Source organism: Hirundo rustica, chromosome 2, assembly GCF_015227805.2.
Source record: "Hirundo rustica isolate bHirRus1 chromosome 2, bHirRus1.pri.v3, whole genome shotgun sequence".
NCBI lineage: Eukaryota > Metazoa > Chordata > Aves > Passeriformes > Hirundinidae > Hirundo > Hirundo rustica.
In genome coordinates, this window is record NC_053451.1 from 18,089,910 (window position 1) to 18,103,231 (window position 13,322).

The window sequence follows — 13,322 nt, forward strand, 5'->3', positions numbered from 1 at the left end:
TTTAATTTACCCTTGCACATTTTGGTTTGTTGCAGCGTCAGGAAGGCATGACAGTTTCATTGCATGTGTGAATGAATACACAAAGGTTAACCATTGCCTTTAAGCAGACAAAAGAAAGACGTGAGTATGCATTCATTGATTCCAGATGACACCTGATTTTTAAAAGTTATTATTGTTCAAGTAAATGTAGGGAGAAAAGTAAGCTAATCTTATACACATACATACATATTATATATAGATACACATACTGGACTGATTTGTTGAAAAACTGCCAGCATATAGGAAATGGAAAATGTTGTCTCTGGGGAGCTCCTGGGGGAATTTGCTCCTCAGCCAGGCTGTGTGCTGACGCTGAATTCCTGACATATCTGTCAGCTCTTGAGAAACAGGTGCCACTGCCTGCTTTGTAGGTGCTATTTAGTGCCTTCTACTGCCTTACAAGTGTGTTAAGATCACCTGTGCCAATTCAACAAAATGGTAGGTTGGAGCCTGCATGTTTATATTTAAAGGCTTTCTAAAGCCTCAGTAAAGAGTACCAGCCTCTAGTAACATGACAGGCATGTTACCTGAATATAAACTAATGACCATGTTCCTGTGAGTCTTGAAGATTTTGCTTGGCTTCATACCTCATGTAGCAGTGCTAAATATTTCCAAATTGAAAGATGTTGAAAGTGTATTTGCAAATCCTACACTCCCTCAAGTCTGTTAAACTGCAGGCCAGGGTCTCCCCATAAAAAGTCAGTCAGAATCTGTCTCATCCTGGTTCTGTTTTTAATTGTGAAAAATTTTGCCTCAAAGCAGAGATGAAAGAGTCAAATTGTAGTCCATTTACTAGAAAGAAGTGCATGCTAGTTATGACAATAATTTTTTCTTTAAAATAGAAGAAAAAACTTCTGCTAAGTGCTTGCACACAGCACGGCTGTAAATTCTTGTTTATCTGTCGTGCTGCAGTTTGTGTGTCTGCGTTTCTTGTCTTGTGATTATTGAAGATTGTTTTTCCTTTATTTCTTAGAGCTCTACAGTGCTGGCATTTATCAAGAGAAGACACACAGTACAGCCTTGCATAAATAATGGCACTAGGCCAAGTACAGCTGAGGTGGTTGCCAGCACAACTCCATTGAGGTCCAAAGGAATCGCACCATGGGTGAGTTTGGCCCTTGGCTGAGGTTATGGAGGACTTTAACATGACAATTTTCAGTAATGCTTCAGCTGTTTGTGGTAGTTGAGTCTGGGTTTGCTTTTTGGTTGAGTGCTGTATTTTGTTTCAAATAAAGGAGCTGAACTTCTGCTCAATGGGGTGAATGGGGCTTTTGTAAGCGGACTACTTCTGCAGTTTCTGTCCTCACTTAATCTGCTGTGAGTGCTAGATAACTCAATTTCATAAGATGTCATGACAATAGTACTGGGGTCTAGTGAATTCCTGGGAAGATGCACTGTGTTGAATACTTTGTGGAGTTTGCTCTGATCTTGTGCTTAATATATTGTATTTTAAGTGACAAGATGCTGCCTGTTGCCTGAATGCCAGCACTCTTTTTACACCAGTTAGAAACCTGCAAACAGCACTGATTTTTAATGGTGCCTGGTTTGGTTTGTCTTGTTGGCTGTTGTATGCATCCTCTTGTAGTAATCAGCTTCACAAATAAAGAGCAATTTAATTAATAACTTCTAGTGTGCAAGGATGTCATAAATTGTGCTAAGCATGTAGTAGTAGGGCAGGTCAGTAAGTTTATAACAGTATTATAAACACACTGAAAAGCCAGAGACTTATCAGAGGAAGCCAAAACAGATTTGGATATTAAATTTGGGGGTGTATGAAAGAATGGAAAACCAATCCAGACATCAGATTCATATTGCTAAGCACTGCTGAGTCAGTATCTCAGCATTAAACAGAGGTGCCTGTCACTTGAAATTCATTGAAATGCATTAAAATTCAGACCTGGGTTTAATCAATCATTGTTAGATCATGATAGCATCACATCTTTTTTAACAGTAGGTGTTTTGCTTACAGTCAGATGTCAAGGTCAGGTAGTGAAGTGAGAAATTGTGGCATTTGTTTAAATCCAGTGGCCCCAAAGATATGTCTTTGGACTTGAAGAAGTTAAGTGCCGACAAAAAGAAGCCAGTGAGCAAATGTGAAGGATCCCAATGATATTTCATTGGTTTTTGGTTTTAAATATCAGATTTTATGCCAATATTTTCAAGCTTTGTGGGGGATTAGAGAAGACAGAATTAAGATCATGGTGGTAAAAAAAAAAAAAAAGGTAGAAAACATTGTTTGAAGAGAAATTTAAAATGCAATCAACTGAATAGTTCATCATGCAGTTTCGTGTCATTTTACATTTCATAAAATATTTTTTCCTCCTCAATGGGTGGAAAAAACCCCAACTGGTTTGGAAATAAAATGTCATTTAAAATAATAAATTTGTTTACAAGTTTATTACAGTACACCCAAAATTTGTATTTCAATTATTTTAAATTTTAAATATAAAATTCTTGCTTGCCAGTAGACAAATGTTATATATTATCCTGAAGAAGAATATCTATCTTTAAAGTGCAGATGTAACTAGTTCTTGTAGCCTAGTTCATAATTTGGAATCAATAGATAGCTCTAGAAGAAATGCATCTAATCATAACATTGGAGAAAGTGAGGTAAAATTTTGGAGAAAAATATTTACCTCTTTCACAGAAGCAACCAAAAAATATCAGAACTATGCTTTTTTAAAAGCAGGCTGTTAAATAAGATTTTTTTTTTATTGTTTTATTAGTCTAATTTTCTCAAGCTTTTGCTATTAATATTCTCAATAGAGATTTTTTGCGGGGGGCGGGCGGGGGGGGAACCCGACAACAACAAAATACAAACCCGCATCTTCTTTTATGCAGGGAGGAGTAAAAACATTATTAAATCAATGTGTAATTCTATTAATGGATAAGACAAACATTAAGGATTAGTCCTGGGGAAAACACATCCCCATACCTGTCCATTTCCCTGAATCAAATTGCCTTCATGCTGTGTGCTCCTGTGTTAAGAGCCTGAGCAGCAGCCCCGGGGCTGTTCTGCCTTACGGGCTGTGCATTGTACAGGCTCTGAGGGTCTCATGGGCACATCTGGCTTTATTCAGCTCTCCTGTCAGCCACAGTATGGAACTATGTTTGTCTCACCTATAGCTTGTTCCATTAGCTGCTGTTAGCCAAACAAATCAGATTGTGGGATAAAAGTGAACAGGAGCTCTGACTGTCTCTTCCTGAGAGGCAGGTTTCACTGCAAGAACTTGGGGTGCAAAGCCTTCTTTCTACTTGGCTCCCAGATTCTCAGCAGTGCTAGGGGTAGCAGAGACACCTTTTAGCCTCCATGGCCATGGCCTTGACTCTGTCAAGGATAAAAACCCATGCTAGACAGATGACTAAGCAGAAATATGGCACATTCTGCAATGACAATTTGTAATGAGGTTTACCAAGTTATTTCATTTCTGACTAATATAAATGTTTCACTGGAAAATCAACCCTGCCAATATTAATGGACAAATTACAGGGGGGGAAAAAAAACACAACTACTTGAACAGTATATAATCTGTCTGTGATGAACTGTAGTAGGTAAGACCTCCAAACAGGAGGAACTAGGTGGTCCTTTCTTTGACTGAAACCACTGTTGCCAATCTACTAAGCTAAACACACATTTCACAGCTTGTTGCTTCTTGAATCCATTCAACTGAGTTCACTTTGTGTGCCAAATACTTGTTCAGAATACACTGAACATAACATCTAGTTTTTCTGCCAAAATGGCCTTTGTCAAGCTTCCCTCCTGCATTTAGCCAGCTACAAAAGCTGTTCCTTGCTACTGAATTCCACTACCATCAGTGTTTTCCCTGAATAATTATAGTAAGTGCCCTTCTTTCATTGCTTTATAATGTGAGTATTCAGCTCCCCAGTTTTCCAGAGGAGACAACAGGGCTATTCCTGCCTTGGCAAACAGAAGGCTTGGAAAGGATGCACAGGCTAATACTCTGCTTGCCTTCTGTTGTCCCTCTTCTTTAATATACTCAGGTTTGTGTCAATTCATTAAATAATGTCCTTAAAACCTTTCCAGGGTAGTGGGGAGATTCCTTCTGTTTGTGTTACATGTGCAGCCTTAAAGCAGCTTCCTTTTCAGGCAAGTCTGCACCTGCTTGTCTGTCATCTCCCTGGACAGTCTGGAATTATACTTGCAAGTAGAATTGTCAACTTTTGCAGGGATATGAACACAGTGAATGCATGCTAATTCTCCTGTTGCTTCTCAGCCTCAGGATAAGTGGCATTAATTTCCCTTGAATCATTCAGAGGAACACTCAGTACAGGGCATAATGTTGGGTTTGGTCACTCAGGGTTAAAACAATAAACACTTTTATTAATAACTTTCCAGAATGTGGTTACAGTGGGCAACAGGAGACCCTTTTGGGGGTTCTAGTATAAATGAGAAAGTGATGCAGCTTGGTTAAGCCCTGTAAAAAAAAAAAGCCTTAGACTAGATCAGGACAACAATTAACTCTCTCAGTGCAAACATGAAGCAAGCGTATATTTTGGCAGCAAGGAGCAATCTGAAATCATGAGTTCATCCTTGCCAAAGCTGTATTTCTAAGGTCCGTTTGTATTTAAGTGCCTAGCAGTAAAACCATACCAACAGTGCATTAATCTTCAAGTCACATGTAGTTCTCATAAGTAATTTTTTTTTAAAAAAAATGTTGTGTCATAGTTTGTATTCCAAATATATGCTGTTTTCTGACTTACAGAGAGGCAGCAGAAGTTTGGCTCCACAAAACAGTATTGCCACCTTAAAGATGACATCAGCTCTCCTGGATCCAGAGCTACTGTGTGAGGGTGGGTGACACCTCTGTTGGGTCTGGTGAGCCCAAGAGGGGTGTGATGGTGCCCTTGCCACTGAACTCCAGGGCTTCTTCTGAGGAAACAAATTCATTCCCAACTCCACCAGACATTCACAATTCTTCCCGTCTGCTGGCACTAATGGTGGGCTGGCACTTGGGAAAATAGTTCAAGGAGTTAAAGCAGTAGAAAATTAACCCTACCAAAAAGAAATGAAAGTGTGTTCTGTTTAATAAGTGTTTGAGTCTGCAAGAAGAATGTCATCACCTCTCAAGGACATCTTGCAGTTAAATCTCCTCAAAAAAGCATTGTTAAGTAATTTGTGATGAAATTATGGAGCTTGTGGCTGGCAGGTTCAAATTTACTGGGTTCCAAGTCTATAATCATCACAAAGAAAACATTAATAAACACACAATGGGCTCTGCTTTGGCTGCTAGTATTTATCTCGTCTGAGTTTTTGAGTCTGAGTGAGGCAAACAAGACAGAATTCGTTTATCAGCAATGTATCGATGTCTGGCCGTGCTATAACAGGTTGTCATTCTTCTGTCTCTTTCCTCTGCTTTCTGAGGCTGTTTAATTTCTCTAATTATTTATCTTAAACTCTGCTCCCCTGTCAGGGAGGCACATTTGAGTTATGACTTTTAGAGCATCTTTTCAGTAGTAAGTTTTGGTTAGAACAACTCTGAAGACTCTCTGACACTTCTGAGCAAGATCACCACATCTTGACACCTCTGTACTTCTCTTATGGCTTAGACATGATTTAAAGGTGAAGCTGGAATAAGCCAGATAATTGTGGAGGAATGGTACATTCCTAATTAGTTTCTAATGAAAGAATTGTTACAGAAGAATATAAGGCTCCGAGTTTTTCTGGTTTTCCCCAGCTGTATCCGTTGTATTAATAGGATTTTACCTTGCCAATGGGACTCCTCACAGGTTTTGCAAACAGTGGCTTCATAACCTAGCTGATGAACTAATAAACAGAGACCTTGCTTATGGTGAATCAGGCAAATTTACTGATTTAGAAAACAGTTCTGCTTCAAGGAACTTCTTTTATCTTCAGGTTTCAAATCAAGAAATCCTTATTACAAATTTAAAAAAAAGTCAACATCCCATTTCATTGTAACTAGTTTAGCCTATTCTGTGAAAATTTTATCAGAAGCATTAAATTAAATGGAAGAAGAAGAAGAGGATATTGCATGCTTAAGCATCCAGGTTTGCATATCCAGAAGGTGGGAGTGATCTCCTTGCTGGGTGAACTCTCTTGAAGGTTGCAGCCTTCTCTGAGCATCAGAGTTATTTATGACCCTGAAATAGAAGAGAGGTTAATCAGATTTTTTTCTTTAAAGGCATTTCAAAAGGAGTTTTTATCTCACTCAGAAGAAGTTCAAGAAATTTACTGGAGAACACCAGGAACAAAAACAGTGCAAGAAACGGTGCTGTTTGCCTGCCACAATGAATTCAGTGAAGCAATTATCAAAGAGTTACAAAGATTTGAGGGCCTTTGCCACTCTGGGAATACTGTTGAAGTGGCTCAGCCTACAAAACAATGAGGCTGTTGCTGGCTCAGCTCCACTGTCTTCCCCAGCCACCATATACAGAGATTTTGTGCTGTTTTACATGTGCGTTTTCAAACACTGATAGGAGTTTGAGCTACAGACACCTAGGCCTGGTATCACACAAATGGAATGCACAGCATGCTGGCTTCCTCCTCCATAACTCCTTTTTTCCCCTCTGGATTTTACTCTCTGGGCTGCTCATTGTGCTTTTGTTTCTGGAAGAGAGCTTTTGTCTACTTCAACTTTATGTTAATTGGGGTATTCATATATTAATGCATGCATTTAATGCTTACAACTCATATTTATATCTATAGACATGTGTACACAGAAGACACATGCAAACTAGCATGTATAAAACCTTAAACTTTTTTTTTCTTCTTTTTTTTATTTTTTTTTCTTTCCCCTTTCCTTTTAAATATAAAGAGTTATTTGTGTTGGAAATCATATCACAGTAGTGTGCACTGCCAGAGCACCTGACATGAGTTTTTGGTTTCCCCATACTATTTTCCTTTTTACATTCCCTTTCCCCCTCTCACATTAAGTGTTCCAAGAAACTCTGATTGCCACCATCCTTCTGCAGTGCAGCTCTGCTAGACAGCAGGCATTGTGTGCGTGTTCATAGGCACTGCCTTCAGATTCAGGGCTCACTGGTGGCTGTTTAAAATGCACGTACATTCACACTGATATGCTCACGTTACCATGTCTTGTCTCACTTATCTGGTTTGTTTCTCCAGGTATTGCCTTCTGGCCCATGTCTCCCTTTCCCTTCAAGACTACAAAGGCATGCGTGTCAAAGAAGAGGGAGCACATAATGACTCCTGCTCTGTCACAGAGAAGCAAAGAAGGCCACTGTTCTTGCATGTCTTGTACACTTTTTCTCTGACAAGATATCAGATTTTCTTGATGTCATTACTTGTTCCTTACAATGCTGATGTCTACTGGCTGCTTAATGAGATTTTGAATGACAGCCTCTGCATCCTAAACAGAGGGTATAAGTATTTACAGTATTTGAATAAATATTCAGCAGATCAGGAAGTAAATGGAGGTGGAGAAAGGTGTTCTCTCTCTTACAAACATCCAAAGCTAATCTCATCTTGTCCAGGACCTAGAAACACGTTTATGCTTAAATCTTCATGTTTTTCACTCCAAAGCACTTATTTTACCAATCTTAAGACAAGGTAACAGAGTCTGCCTTGATCTAACTCGACTGTGTAATTCAGCCAGTGGTTACCTTTGAACGCAGGAAATGTTATGGTGAGTTTTTCTTTGCAAGGTAGCCATAGGTAATGGAAATATGGAGATTTTACTGTTTGCCACAGCAAGAGTAATCCTGTGATAAAATCAAGCCTTTTGTTTCTTTATCTTCTCTCCCTTTCTTTTGTTTCTTTCCCTCACCCCTCACCCCGGTGAATTTGTATATGACAAGAGGCAGTAACCTGAACTGCAAAGTTCACATCAGTTATTGAATATAGGATAATACTGGTGTCATGATTTGTGTGTTGCTTGAGTCAAAGTTCTGCTGGCTGAAAACAGCTTTCCCTTAACCATACTAGCTCTGTCATCTCCCAGCAGCAACAACAAATGGCAGCAAAAAAGAAACTTCAGAGTGCTTTTTCACCCACTGATTCCTATTTCCAGGTAGTCAGGTATTGTGAATTTGACTGAAAGAAGAAGTTATTCATGGTTTTTAGTCTTTCAGCCTCTGACTAATAAACCTTCTTCATTTTCAAAGGGGAGAGAACTGATAAGCTTGTTGACCAATTCTCTTATTTCTAGCCCAAGAAGGTTGGTTTTTCAGCATGGCTATACCAGTACTTATGACAGAACAGAGGACAGTCAACCAGGTAATCATCCCCTTGGTGCAGAGCTAGTGTTTGCAGAAAGTTCGGGTAATTTGATGGCTGTAGTGCTGAAAAGGCATTGTTTTCTCAGGGCATCCAGAAATCATCTGCTATGTGGTCAGTTTACTAACTGATTATTAATAACTAATAACTCTAATTACTAATAACTCTGCTGGGCTTTCAGACAATGTTAAGAATTATGCTTATTCAGTATTTAAATTGCAGGGTTGTTTGATATTGTATGGAGGACAAAGATTTTGATTTCAAGAAAACTGAACCGGTGCTAAACTGACACAACATTATTCAACTTTTCTTGAGCATGGGATTTTTAAAGAGTAAACAAGTAAATATAAAATATGAAAAAGTTGTATTAACTGCCTCCTGAAGAGGTGGCAGCTTCCCTAGAAAACAGGTTCTAGATCCAGAGGAGGGTGAAATCTTCCTTATGCTCACAAGGCAAGCGATTTACCAGTGACATAGATTATAGCATGGACAGGCTGTCCTTCTAAGTAAAACCCTCTTTTTTTTCCAGGAAACGGGGTAAATGTGGAAAAGAAGGAAATGAACCCATTGTGTCTGAGATAGCTTCCCAGGATCAAATGCCCCCCTGCATGAACCTTTGCATGTATTTATGAAACGGTATTTCTCTTTGACAGGGCACAAATGAACTCAGCAGCTCAGTTATTACTATGCCAGAGCTTTATAACACTCTTTATGTGCTTCTCAATACGATTGTGTATTTCCTGTCTCTATACATTCCTCTCTAACTGTTAGTGTCAAAATATTATTCTGCTCCTATTGTGGCCAATATCAGCTGGAATTTTGTCATTTACTTTGAGGAAGAGAGGTCAAATTAATATTTGTTACTGAGAAAAGCTTCTTCGCATAATATGAGACCCTGTGCATCACTCAGTGTTCCTGTGAAAGAAGAAGCATGCCCAAAACCACACATAGTCAAAGGCAATAGAAAGAAACTCACTTTCTAAGGTTATAGTCTTTTCTACATCACACAGTGGTTCTTGATGTCTTTTCTGCTCTAAAATCATGTTACTAAAGGACACATGTGAGACAGCAGGTCAAATTGGAAGAAATGCACCGTTTAGATCTGAAAAGAGCCTTCAGCTACAATGGGGTCAACACCTCAGAATACAAGAAGAAACATTTTTATAACAACACTCAATAGAATTTATCATTTCTTTGTAATTCAAACCAGAATAGCCCAAAAGTAAGGGGGTAGAAGGGAAAGCAGAGTAATAAATGTGAGAGAAAAAGAAGCAGCAGGAAAGCTACAGAGGACACAAGTTGAAATAGTGTTGCACAGAAAAAAACAAATATGCTTCTCTGCCACAAATACAGCAGGAAGTCTACAAAAAAAAAAAAAAAAAAAAAAAAAAAAAAAAAAAAAAAAAAAAAAAAATCCCCACCACACCACCATGGGTGCAGTACAGGGACTGCCCATGATAAAGTGTGATGGGATAAGCAGAGAAGATACAAAGACTCAGAAGATTACTACATATTCTTAAACTTTCTAGTGTTTTTCTTATTGACACGGTATTGTCAGAATTTTGATCTGAAGAGACTTATTTTTCCCTTTATTTATCTGTTTCAGCTTGAGAGAGTTTTGTGTCACCAACTGTAAGATGTGTTTGTAGCAGTGATCTTTTAGTACCAGCCCAATTTTGTTACAGTGGTAATGCCATTAAGAGCATCCCCAGCTTTTGGGAGCATCATGCAGCTCTTTCCAAGGAACAGAGCAGTGCAGGCTGAAAGAGGTTATATACTGAATCATGAAATACATGGGTGTGGAGGAAATAGTCCCATGTGTCTTATTCCCTTTCTGCAGATCTACCAGAGCCAGGCAGACCAACTGGAGTGATTTTTTCACTTTTTGTATGCCTTATTTTATCCATCAGCTAAATACTTCCCTTAAAGCTAAATTTACTTTAAAATCCTCAGGTAGTAAATGTAACATATTCACATGCTAAACGTAATTGAAGGCACCATTGTAAAAGCCAAGCCACTTGATGACCCTTTTTTCCAAATGCACAGCCATTCCTACTGGATTCATCCCAGAAAGGCGCTCTTAGAGCAGTGTTTTCCAGAAATCCCTCCAACTGGTTGGTAACTGCCTGGGATGCTGAGTGCTGCTGCAGCCACTTAATACTGATGTTAGGGGCAAGATGCTTAAAAATGCATGGCAGATGGCTCACAGCAATGATGTGAGAGGATTTTTCCTCCAGGAGACAACAGCTCATTCCTGTTCTTTTGCTGGTGACTTCTGTCATATTGAGCAAGACAGCAAAAGCTAGAGCAGAATGAAATATGATGTCTTTCCCATGAACATTTCAAAACACACTTGAGAAGGTTTTTGTTTTAAAAATGAATTATTCAGTTTTGCAATGTGAGATGGAGGTATTTTATTCATTTGGATTGAAAAAGGGAAGCATTAATTTTATTATTGTACTTTTCAAGGTTGGGGGTTTTTTTGTTTTTTTTGTTTTTTTTTTTTTTTTTTTTTTTGGTTTTTTTTTTTTTTTTTGAGTTACTTGAAAAAATTAACTGGGGAGTATCTGTAGTCTTCCTAGAATGTACTGAAATGAAATGTGCATATATGTATATATGGTGTGTGTAAATATATATGCATAAATTTATACAAATATGTACAGTGTATGTAAGTGCACAAATATAAAAATATAGCAGTATGAATGCATGAAACAATTAGAATTTGCTTGAAAAACTGGGAATTAATCCAAGTTCAAGTTCTCTCTTCTAACAGATTCTGAAATGTTAGAGAGGACCTGAATTTATCAGGTGTGATAACCTTGCCTTGCCATATATAAAGTTTGCCTGCGTATCAGTGTCTCCTGTGACCTTTGATTAAGAATGTTACAAGATTTCAGATGGCAAGAAAAGATGTGAGAAGTCAAGAGGATAAATTGGAGGCTGCTCCTGTACACCATGTCATATTATTAGTCTCTCACCCAAGTATCAAGTCAGTAACTATTAAAGCTGAACTGTGCAAACAGTCTTTCTGGTGGCATGATTCAAGTTCAGCTTAAATTTTTGGCTGAGAGTAATAAATTTTCCTTCTGAGTTCTCTGGTGACAAAGGACAATTGTCATCTGTGGAGGCTGAACTTTCCACTTCACCTTAAAAGCTGTCAGTGCTTTAATAGATCATACCTAAAGTCCTTTCCTTCTGCAGACCTAGTGTAGAGACCCAGAGTGCAAATTACTTCTCTGCTGCTTGCACTGTTTGGTTGATTTTTTTTTAAGATTGAGAAGAGAGGTACTCTCTCTGCAGTATGGCTTTCCATGCAAATGCCTGGGCAGTCCCTTCGTGCTTTTTCCTGAAGGAGTAGTCCCATGTCGTGCATGCAGCCACTCCTCTTTCACATATGTGTGACTAAGGCACTCTGTGACAGAGGCACCAGTTTCTACTTTTTCCAGACACCTGAGATGCTTTAAAAGTGAGCTCTCAGAGCGCCTTACTGCTGGTGAGGCTCAGAGACAATTCATGTCAGCATGAGTTTGTCGGCTAGTCTTTGAAATCCTCATCAGTTTTAAATATCAAACCTCGGGTATGCAGACAAGGGATTATTTGAAACTCATTAAGTGCCAATGAAAAATTGTGCTTTAGGCAAATAATGTGTCCCTGTTAAACTCCTGTTAGCAGAGCCAAGGTATTGCAATATGACAGGGTAAGCCATGATGCTGGTGCTTCTGTTGCTTTGGAGTGTACCCAAGCCAATGTGTCATTCAGGGAAAACTTCTGCTCCTGATGTAATACTGTATGGAGCCATCTGAGACTGAGTCACCCGTTTGTTGACATCTGCATCCTCCTGTTTCTGTTACAGGCTGAACAAAGTTTAGCTAGCTAGGCAATTCCACACAGGATTACAAAAGGCAAATGTCAGTTTAAAATTACTCCTTCAGCTGTGATATATGATCTCACAGTGAAATAGAAAGTCTGAATGTGGCTAAAACAAGAAGATAAATCCACTGAGTTCAGAACTGAAAGGGGTAAAAAAAGTAAATTCACCTGGAATTAACACAGTTCTTTTATATTACAATAAAAATGATCAAACAAATGGAAATTTTGCCACTAAAAAGACTGGGAAACATATCTCTGTGAGAAATAACAAAACCCCAACTGCCTAGTGTTTTAGCACAAATGGCATATGAATAAGAACTTCAAAAAGAGCTGTATCCTTTGCACTTCAACTACACTGTAAGCATTATAAAAGTAAATGTATTAAGGGTTGCAACTGGATTAGGGAAATGTGAAAAAGGCATGTATTTATTTTCTATTATTATTATTATGGTTTTTTACTCATGGTCCCAGGTTGCTTCACTTCCCTTTGACTCCCTTTGAGTCTTGGTGAAATTCAGTCATTCTTAGGTCAAGAACAGGACTCTCCAAATTTAAGGGAAGACCTTGTGTTAGCATGAGTTCAGTAGGAACGGAACTCCCTAGGCAGGATATTTGCCACTGGGTGATTACACTGGGAATGGATTGCACACTTATAGCAAACAACTAATTAAAACCCTGAAGATAATGTGCCAGGGTCTCTGACAGCCAGCTGGCAAAACAGGGGAGTGTTTGGATCTTTGCCTAGAGCCAAGGGGAGTTGTGTACAGCCAAAGCGCCTGCAGCAGTGGGAAAGATGGGGGTCTGCAGGTGTGTGGCATCACCCTGTGCCAGAGGCTGATGTCCCACCATCAGAGCTTGGCAAGTCACTGTCAAAGGCCTGGTGGCAGAGGAGGAGCAGAACTTGGCACTTGGGTGGCTGAGGAAGGCTCTAGGGTTTTCTTAGTCCAGTTTTGGTGGCGGAATGGTAAAAAACCAGCATGAGGTAGGAGCAGTAACACCTTAAAACAGCAGAGTTCTTGTGGAGAGGAGTCAGTGAAGATCTCATGGTTTGGCCCATCAGCATCAGGAGAATGAAAAGAAGAGTACAGGACAAAGGCTTTGGCCCAGCCTTTTGTGGCTAACTATGTAGAAATGTGGGAAAATGTGGTTTGGAAAACAACAACAACAACAAAACAAAAACAAACAAAAACAAAACAAA

General features: G+C 39.0%; 1 long non-coding RNA gene across 1 annotated transcript; it reads left to right on the plus strand.

Annotated features, from left to right (window-relative positions):
• Positions 1-502: 502 nt before the first annotated feature.
• On the plus strand, positions 503-9,467 carry LOC120749297 (uncharacterized). Its single transcript, XR_005699607.2, has 4 exons — positions 503-594; positions 1,013-1,144; positions 4,764-4,851; positions 7,145-9,467. It is a non-coding gene; the product is annotated as an uncharacterized LOC120749297 (long non-coding RNA).
• The last annotated feature ends 3,855 nt before the right edge of the window (positions 9,468-13,322 follow it).